At 36.6% G+C, this 8,991-nt stretch overlaps 1 pseudogene; it reads left to right on the plus strand.

Annotated features, from left to right (window-relative positions):
* The first annotated feature begins 879 nt into the window (after positions 1-879).
* Positions 880-3,373, plus strand: LOC118017867 (annotated as a pseudogene).
* Positions 3,374-8,991: the final 5,618 nt, after the last annotated feature.

Here is an 8,991-nt window from a genome sequence, read left to right on the forward strand (position 1 = left end):
CTACTGGTTAATTTTTTTTTTTTAACTGTAGCAATGACAGCTACTTGGTATTAATGAAAACTGAGAAGCAGATAGTTTTTTTAGTTATATATTTGAACTTGTTGAGGTGGAATTTATGAGACTAGCAATCTCACAAAAAAGTAGGACTTCTGTTTCCGGCATTTTAATATAGAAACATTGTATTTCTAGTGAAGTGGAGATATAAATAATTATAGCATATTACTAATGCTTAAGAATATTTTGAATGACCTATCCCTCTTTATTATGGGTATTCTGAATATGCAGTGAGAAAAAGATTGGCAGAGCAGCTGTTTGAGCAGAAGCTGATTTCTGTGCAGGGAAAAAATAATATGTATTTTCTGATACCTGCAAGTAAAAGAGTAAATCTCCCATCACTTAAATTTCTCAGTTTATACCTTTATTATGGTTTGTAGATTGAGACATGTGCACTGGAGTTTTTCTGAAATCTACTTGTAATTCATTATATATATATTAGGCAGGACAATAGACATCCCAATTTGTACTGAAAAAGACAAGAATAATTTTATCTAAAAATGTTTTCCTTTTTCTTTTACAACCATTAGTAATGTCTATAGTTAATATTTTTAGGATATTACAGGTATATATTTCCCCCCAGATTTGAATTAACCAAAAGTTCTTTTTCTAAAAATGTATCTTTTCAGCTTGTTTTTCTAGCCACAAAATTCTGAAATTGAGATGAAATTACCATTGAAGCAGGACTTATATACACCATTTTGTTTTAGTAACTGAAGAACAGTGATTTTTGTTGATGGTAACATATTAGTTGTGTTCTGGATTGTTTGGTCAAAATGTTACGATGACGTTGCATTCAAAATAATTTCAAATTCATAATGTAAGTGAGATACATAATTCTAACCCAGTTGTATGTGTTCTGAATCCCTTTTCTAACAAGGACTTTCTTTTTTTTTTGAGCTAGTCTCCATGAGATCTAAAATTCTGAGTTTAGAGGATTGTAACATATTCTTATGCTGTGTATCCATTTATAAGTCCATGTTACCCATAAAGGAAGCCACATAAGGATGGAAGCAACTCTTGCAAACACTGCTGTAACAGATCCACATGTATTCTGGCTGCTACAGAATTCATTTTAGTGAAAGAAAATATTAACATGGGAAAGACCAATCAGTCCTCTGTGACAGAATTTATCCTTTTGGGACTTTCTGGCTATCCAGAACTTGAGGTCATTTATTTTGTGCTGGTCCTATGTATGTACCTGGTGATTCTGCTGGGAAATGGAGTCATCATCATTGTAAGTGTCTGTGACACCCACCTGCACACTCCCATGTACTTTTTCCTAAGTAACTTATCATTCTTGGATATTTGCTATACCAGTTCTTCTATTCTCCTATTTCTCAGCAGTTTCTTAACTTCAAAGAAAACCATTTTCTTCTCTGGATGTGGAGTGCAAATGTTTCTCTCCTTCGCTATAGGAGCCACAGAGTATGTCCTTCTAAGCATGATGGCATTTGACCGCTATGTGGCCTTCTGTAACCCTCTGAGATACTCCATTATTATGAGCAAGACTTCATATTTGCCCATGGCTGCTGGGTCCTGGATTGCAGGGGCTGTCAATTCTGTGTTGCACACCTCTCTTGCAATGCAGCTTCCTTTCTGATAATGTCATTAATCATTTTACTTGTGAAATCTTGGCTGTCTTAAAATTGGCCTATGCTGATATCTCTATAAATGTGATTAGCATGGGTATTGCTAATATAATTTTTCTTGTGGTCCCAGTACTTTTCGTTTTTGTTTCCTATGCTTTCATTCTCTCCACCATCCTGAAGATTCCTTCTGCGGAGGGGAAGCACAAAGACTTCACTTGTTCCGCCCACTTAACAGTGGTGATTATATTCTATGGAACCATCCTCTTCCTGTATGCAAAACCCAAGGCTAAAGACTCTTCTAGTGCAGGCAAAAACAAAATCATCTCTCTTCTATGGAGTTGTGGCACCTATGCTCAATCCCTTCATCTATAGTTTGAGGAACAAAGATGTGAAGGAAGCTGTGAAGAATGTATTGTGTCAGAAATGCTCCTCAGAGGGAATGTGAATGCTTTTTAAAGAAATTCCTTTACTCTGAATGCAGGACTAGTTCTCACCTAGAGGTTCCACAGTAAATATAAGGGTTGGTGGTACCATTAATTCCTGAAATTCTCATTTTTCTGTTCTTGATATTTAAATGTGAGAGAAATTTAGAGCCTACCATTTTCCTTCATGACTGGATTAAGGAGAATTGGGACCGCAGTTTATGGGTAAAAGGATCTCATCCAAATCATCCACCTTCTCATGGATAACTGAATTTAGTTTAAGTCTGGAATAATGAATTCTGTAATCTTATGTGAAAGGAAATGCCATTTTACTGGCTTAACTTCTTATCTTCAATGTGCATTGGTTTTCTAGTCTCTTATCTTTTTTAGGAAGATAAAGTAGAACTCAACAAAAAAAATTTCTAATGGGGTAGTCTTTGATCATATAAAGGAAAAGAATGGGCATTTTAGGGTGTTAGGTACCTAGCCTGTGTTTATGCCAAAGAGAAACCAGAGTAGTAAAATGAAGCTATTTTTCTTAGGGCTGATTTCCTTTTAGCTGCAAACTGGCAGGCACACTTCTGTGCAGAAGTGTCTGAGGCAATGTGAGTCATTGTGCAGACACCTCAGCTGATGGGGAGATTTGGCTTATCGTAGGTTTCAATAGATGAGCAGTGGCATCTTTGAGTGAATACCATTGTTACTGTTAAATGACTCAAAAAATTAGTTTCTAAGGAACTTGTTTGCATAATTCTTTGAGAACATGGTAATAATTGGTTTAGAGTGTCACAAATTAGGTATTTTTGCAGTTACATGAATTTCCTGTAGAATATGAACTTTCTAATCATTCATATATTCCTTCATTCAATTATTCAAGCAACCAGTATTTACTGAATAGCTATTTTGTCTCAGACATTATGTTAACTATTGGTAATATCAAAAAACTAAATACATTGAGACAAAACCCAAAACATGATCAAGGAGTACACAGTCCTGTGGAATACAGACTGACACTTAAATTGAGGACAAAAATATTAAGGACTATTCACAGCTTTTCCCTTCCCCCTACTTTCTAAGCTGGATCCTTCATTTTCATTCATAATATATTAGATCTTTATTGGGCTGAACAGAGTAATGAGTGGACTTGGAGTAGTTTAAATGGGATAAAGTGATCTTCATATATGACTTGGACCAGCTCTAGGAAAGAAATAAGAGAAGACAATGAGAAAGAAGGGATAATGCAATGAGGAAGAAAGTAGTGCATACTAGAGATTTGGAAGATAGATATAGGAGATATTTAAATAGATACCATAAAAATATAATCAGAGAAAAGGAAAAAAAAGACTAAATAGGAAGCTTTGATGCTGGTGTTCTGTGACCCTCAGTGTGTCTCTCTCCTGGAAATTTCAGTAAAGATATGCAGTATTCTTTAAGACATTTAGTGATGGATTCCATTTCTTTTGTAATCTCTCCATGCTGAGATTAGCTATTAAGATTGGTTAACTTGGGCGCCTGGGTGGCTCAGTTGGTTAAGCGACTGCCTTCGGCTCGGGTCATGATCCTGGAGTCCCGGGATCGAGTCCCGCATCGGGCTCCCTGCTCGGCAGGGAGTCTGCTTCTCCCTCTGACCCTCCTCCCTCTCATGCTCTCTGTCTCTCATTCTCTCTCAAATAAATAAATAAAATCTATTAAAAAAAAATTGGTTAACTTAAGTGGGTCACAATTATAATGTGTGTTAAGTTCTATTATTGGAGGATGTGTAAAATTCCTCTAGAAGGGGCCGTCCTAGGAAGAGAAAGGGCTTTCTCCTTGGCTGAACTGGGAAAAACAATTCTCTTAGTCTTGTGCAGAAGAATATTTCAGACAGAGAATACAGCATGTGGCAAGATGTGCACTACCACTAAGAGTTTAGGTTAGTTGGAACTTGGGTTGTATTGTTGCTTAGTGACAGGGGAGAGGATTGGAAAGCCAAATTGTGGGGGCTTCAGATACTAAGATGAGAATTCAATATTTCGATAGGTTTGAAGTGATCACCTTTTTCTGGAACCCAGGAGGGTACATCAGGGCTCCACACAGATGAGTACATTCCAAGGAGTTAGATCTTTTTCCTCAGTGGAAAATCTTCCCAGCCCTTAAGTCTGAAAGAATAATGCCTCTAATCATGCACCAATGTCTATTTTGCTCTATATTGTTTGAGAATGGTATTAAATACTTCATGTGGTGCAAAGAGCCAATTTGACTCCTCAATGCAAGCTTCTTCCCTCATTCTTTCTATATGTTTCTGTTCCTTTCTTCTAAATTCCTTTCTTCTAAACTCACATTGCTTTACATGTATTCATTTGTGCTTGTAAATATTTCGTATATGACAATGTAAAGGACATTGCAAAGAGACCTGGAGTTAAATAGTATATGGCCTTCAACAATCTCTGAATCCACTTATTCCCTGGAACCTTAGTTTCATAATTATTGAAATCCAACTTCAATGGATCAGTTGGTCAATGTGAGATGGCTAGCCAATGAACTCATTTATGTGAAGATCATTTATGTTGGAGACTTTAAAGTATTAGAAAATGATAACTATAACTAAATTATTAATTTTATTCATTAGTTTTTCAATAGCAGGGACTAGATCCTTTATTTCTTCTGTGTCCCACTATAGCCTAGTAATATACCATAGTTTCTATAAGTGCTTTTAGGTCTGTTACAGGAGCCCAACAAATGCAATATTTATTGTTTAGTTGATTGATTTATTGAAAATTGGCTGATTGAACTGAATACAGAATATACCAGGGAAGAGATGCATTTGTCATGCTAAGGTGAAAAGATAAATAATTGAAAATAAAGTCACAGACACAAATGCTTCTGTTGAGAAAGTGAAAGATTTGTTCCTGCTGAATAGAAGAAGTGAATTTATGCATGCTATCAGAGCACAATAACTTGATTTTATGTGCTATACTGGAAGAGCTTGTAATACTTTTCAGATGAAGGAAAACATTCAAAAGTGATGTTCAAGACATCTTTTTTCACTCAAAGACCCAAATCCCCGGAGGGTGGAAAATCAATGCATTTTACTAAGGAATGGAAAAGTAAAGACAATTAGGCTTTGCATCTTACTCTTGAGCAGTGTTCCACCCAATGGCAGAAATGGGATAAAATGAAACAAAACAGGTATACATTGTGATTAAAATTTATGATGATACTAAAAACAGTAAAGTCATAAAAAAACATTTTCTAGGTGTGAATTATAAACATTTTACCTGGTTCTGAAGGATAAGTGATTTTTTTTAAGATTTTATTTATTTATTTGAGAGAGAGAAAATGAGAGAGAGCACATGAGAGGGGTTAGGGTCAGAGGGAGAAGCAGACTCCCTGCTGAGCAGGGAGCTCTATGCGGGACTCAATCCCGGGACTCCAGGATCATGACCTGAGCTGAAGGCAGTAACCAACTGAGCCACCCAGGCACCCAGGATAAGTGATCTTTTTCCAAGTGGAAAGTGGGGGACAGACATTCCAGATGAAGAACATAACAGAACAACATTTTCAAAGGAAGACAGGGTTTAGGGGCCTTATTTAATAAGAGGATATATTTTAACTATGAATAAAAAATAGAAGGACTAGTAAGATCGACCTAATAGAAAGATTTCATGAAGTCAGAACTGGCTTCTTTCTGCTCCCACATAGATCCCTTAAAGTCCTGCTAGGCTCCAATATTTACTCTTAGAAGAAAGCTACAGTACTGTGGCTTTCCTGTGATTTTCTTTGGAAAAATCTTCCTAGGAGGGTAAGTCCAAGTGAGGGTTCTTCTTCCCAGTTCTGCTCACAGCCATGCACCTTCTGGTTTAGGAGTGTTAACCTGGGGCAATATTATGGACCAATAGGGCATAATTAGTCTTTTCCTTTGTCATATAAAAGGACACATCTAATATATTCATGAATGACATAAATTACTTTTTATAGATCCACACACAGTCCTGCCCTTATTAGAGAAAAAAAGGTAGTAGTTTCAAATGAAGGCAGAGATTTCCAGATTGTCCAATTTCTTCTAAATTGATCTACAGTGTCTTGCCTAATAAGATGCCATCTGTATGGAATGGAAATGTGTCATTTATCCACAGACTGGGATTTATAAAACGAGCCAGATATCAACTCTTGGGTTTCAGGCTTTTTGGTGAAACACACATGATAAAGAAAGGTTCCTTAGTCTTCTGAAACATAGACTTCAGTGATATCATGGATCAAGGATCTGAGTTAGAAAAAATATTACTGGCCTTTTGTTGGTAAAATATGTCAGTAACACCATAAGAATGTGTTATTTTAGGGGTGCCTGGGTGGCTCAGTTGGTTAAGCATCTGCCTTCGGCTCAGATCATGATCCCTTTGTGGGAAAGTCAAGCTCTTTCAGCATAAACTTTATGATCATCTATCAATTTCTACAGAAAAAGCTACTGGGGTTATGATTAGGATTATGTTAATTCTAAAGATAAATTTGGGGAGAATTAGTTCAACAATACTAAGTAAATTCATTAACATGGTGTATCTATCCATTTATTTTGGTTTTCTTTAATTTCTCCTAAACAGTTTTGTAGTTTTGGTATAGAAGTCTTATTTCTTTTTTTTTTTATTTATTTGACAGAGAGACACACAGTGAGAGAGGGAACACAAGCAGGGGGAGTGGGAGAGGGAGAAGCAGGCTTCCCGCTGAGCAGGGAGCTGGATGTGGGGCTCGATCCCAGGACCCTGGGATCATGACCTGAGCCGAAGGCAGACGCTTAATGACTGAGCCACCCAAGCACCCCTAGAAATCTTATTTCTAAATAAATTCTGTTTGTTCTTTTGTATTTTTGATGGTATTTTTAATTTTTATTTTTTTAAGATTTGAGAGAGAGAGAGAGAGAGAGAGAGCAGGGGAAGGGCAGAGGGGGAGAGAGAGAGAGAGAGAATCTCAAGCAGATCCCATGCTGAGTGTGGAGCCCCACGCAGGGCTCGATCCCACTACTCTGAGATCATGACTGGAGCCAAAATCAAGAGTCAGACACTCAACCAACTGAGCCACACAGGCACCACTGATGGTATTTTAAATGGACTTAAAAAAAACCCCCAAAAACAGCTTTCTCAGGATTGCTCTATTTGGGGTCTTTTGTGGTTCTGTATAAATTTTAGTTATTTTTCCCTATTTCTTTTTTTTTTTTTTAAAGATTTTATTTATTTGTATGACAGAGAAAGACACAGCGAGAGAGGGAACACAAGCAGGGGGAGTGGGAGAGGGAGAAGCAGGCTTCCTGCTGAGCGGGGAGCCCGATGCGGGGCTCGATCCCAGGACCCTGGGATCATGACCTGAGCTGAAGGCAGACGCTTAATGACTGAACCACCCAGGTGCCCTCCCTATTTCAATTAACAATACCATTGGAGGGGTGCCTGGGTGGCTCAGTTGGTTAAGCGACTGCCTTTGGCTCAGGTCATGATCCTGGAGTCCCGGGATCGAGTCCTGGGATCGAGTCCCGGGATTGAGTCCCGCATCGGGCTCCCTGCTCAGCAGGGAGTCTGCTTCTCCCTCTGACCCTCCTCCCTCTCATGCTCTCTGTCTCTCATTCTCTCTCTCGCAAATAAATAAAATCTTAAAAAAAAAAAATTAAAAAAAAAAACAATACCATTGGAATTTTGATAGGGATTGCATTGAATCTGTAGATTTGGGTAGTATGGACATTTTAACATTAGTAATTCTTCTGATCCATGAACACAGAATATTTTTCCATTTATTTGTGTTTTTAATTTTTTTCATCGATGTCTTATAGTTTTCGGTGTACTAGTCTCTCACCTCCTTGGTTAAATTTATTCCTAGGTATTTTATTCTTTTTGATGTAATTGTAAATGGGATTATTTTCTCAATTTCTCTTTCTGCTAGTTCATTACTCGTGTGTAGAAACAGAACTGATTTTTGTATATGGATTTTGTGTCCTTCAACTTTATTGAATTCATATATTAGTTTTAAACTTTTTTTTTTTTGGTAGAGCCTTTGGGGTTTTCTATATATAATATCATGTCATTTGCAATTAGAGATGTTTACTTCTCCTTTCCAATTTAGAAGCCTTTTATTTCTTTTTCTTGCTCATTACTCTATGACTTCCAATACTAAATTAAATAAAAGTGGGGTTGTTGAGCATCCTTATCTTGCTTCTGATCTTAGAAGAAAAGGTCAGCTTTTCACCATTGATTATGATATTGGCTATGGGTTTGTCATATATGGACTTTATAATTTTGAAGTATGTTCCCTCTATACTCTGTTGAGAGTTTTTATCAGGAATGGATGTTACTTTGTCAATTTTTTATGGATCTATTGATATAATCGCATGAATTTATCCTTTATTCTGTCAATGTAATGTATCATATTGATTGATTTATGAATGTTAAACTGTACTTGAATCACTGGAATAAATCCCACTTGATCATGGTATATTATTCTTTTAATGTATGGTTGAACTCAGTTTGATAATATTTTGTTAAAGATTTTGCCTGTTTGATATTTCCTTGATTTATTATTTCCTTTCTTTCTTTCCTGTATGCCAATTACATGTTTGTTAGGCCTTTTGATTTCTTTCTCCAGGTACTTGAGTCCTTATCACTTTATTCTATTGTTGAACCTCTTCAGTGGATTTTAAAATTTCTGCTATTATACTTTTCAGTTCTAGAATTTCCATTTGGTTCTTTTTATAGTTTTTATTTCTTCACTGAAATTTGGTATCTTTTATTTCCTTGTGAACATATTCTCTTTTATTTCATTTAAGCAGTTATAAGTAGTTGCTTTATCACCCTTTCTGCTAATTCCAACCTTTAGGCTATCTTGGGCTTGGTTTCCATTGATTGCCTTTTTATCTTGAGAGTGGGTCACACGTTCCTGATATGTTGAGTAATTCTGGATTGTAGCCT

Source organism: Mirounga leonina, unplaced genomic scaffold, assembly GCF_011800145.1.
Source record: "Mirounga leonina isolate KUSES-001 unplaced genomic scaffold, KU_Mleo_1.0 Mir_170, whole genome shotgun sequence".
In the NCBI taxonomy this organism is placed as follows: Eukaryota; Metazoa; Chordata; class Mammalia; order Carnivora; family Phocidae; genus Mirounga; species Mirounga leonina.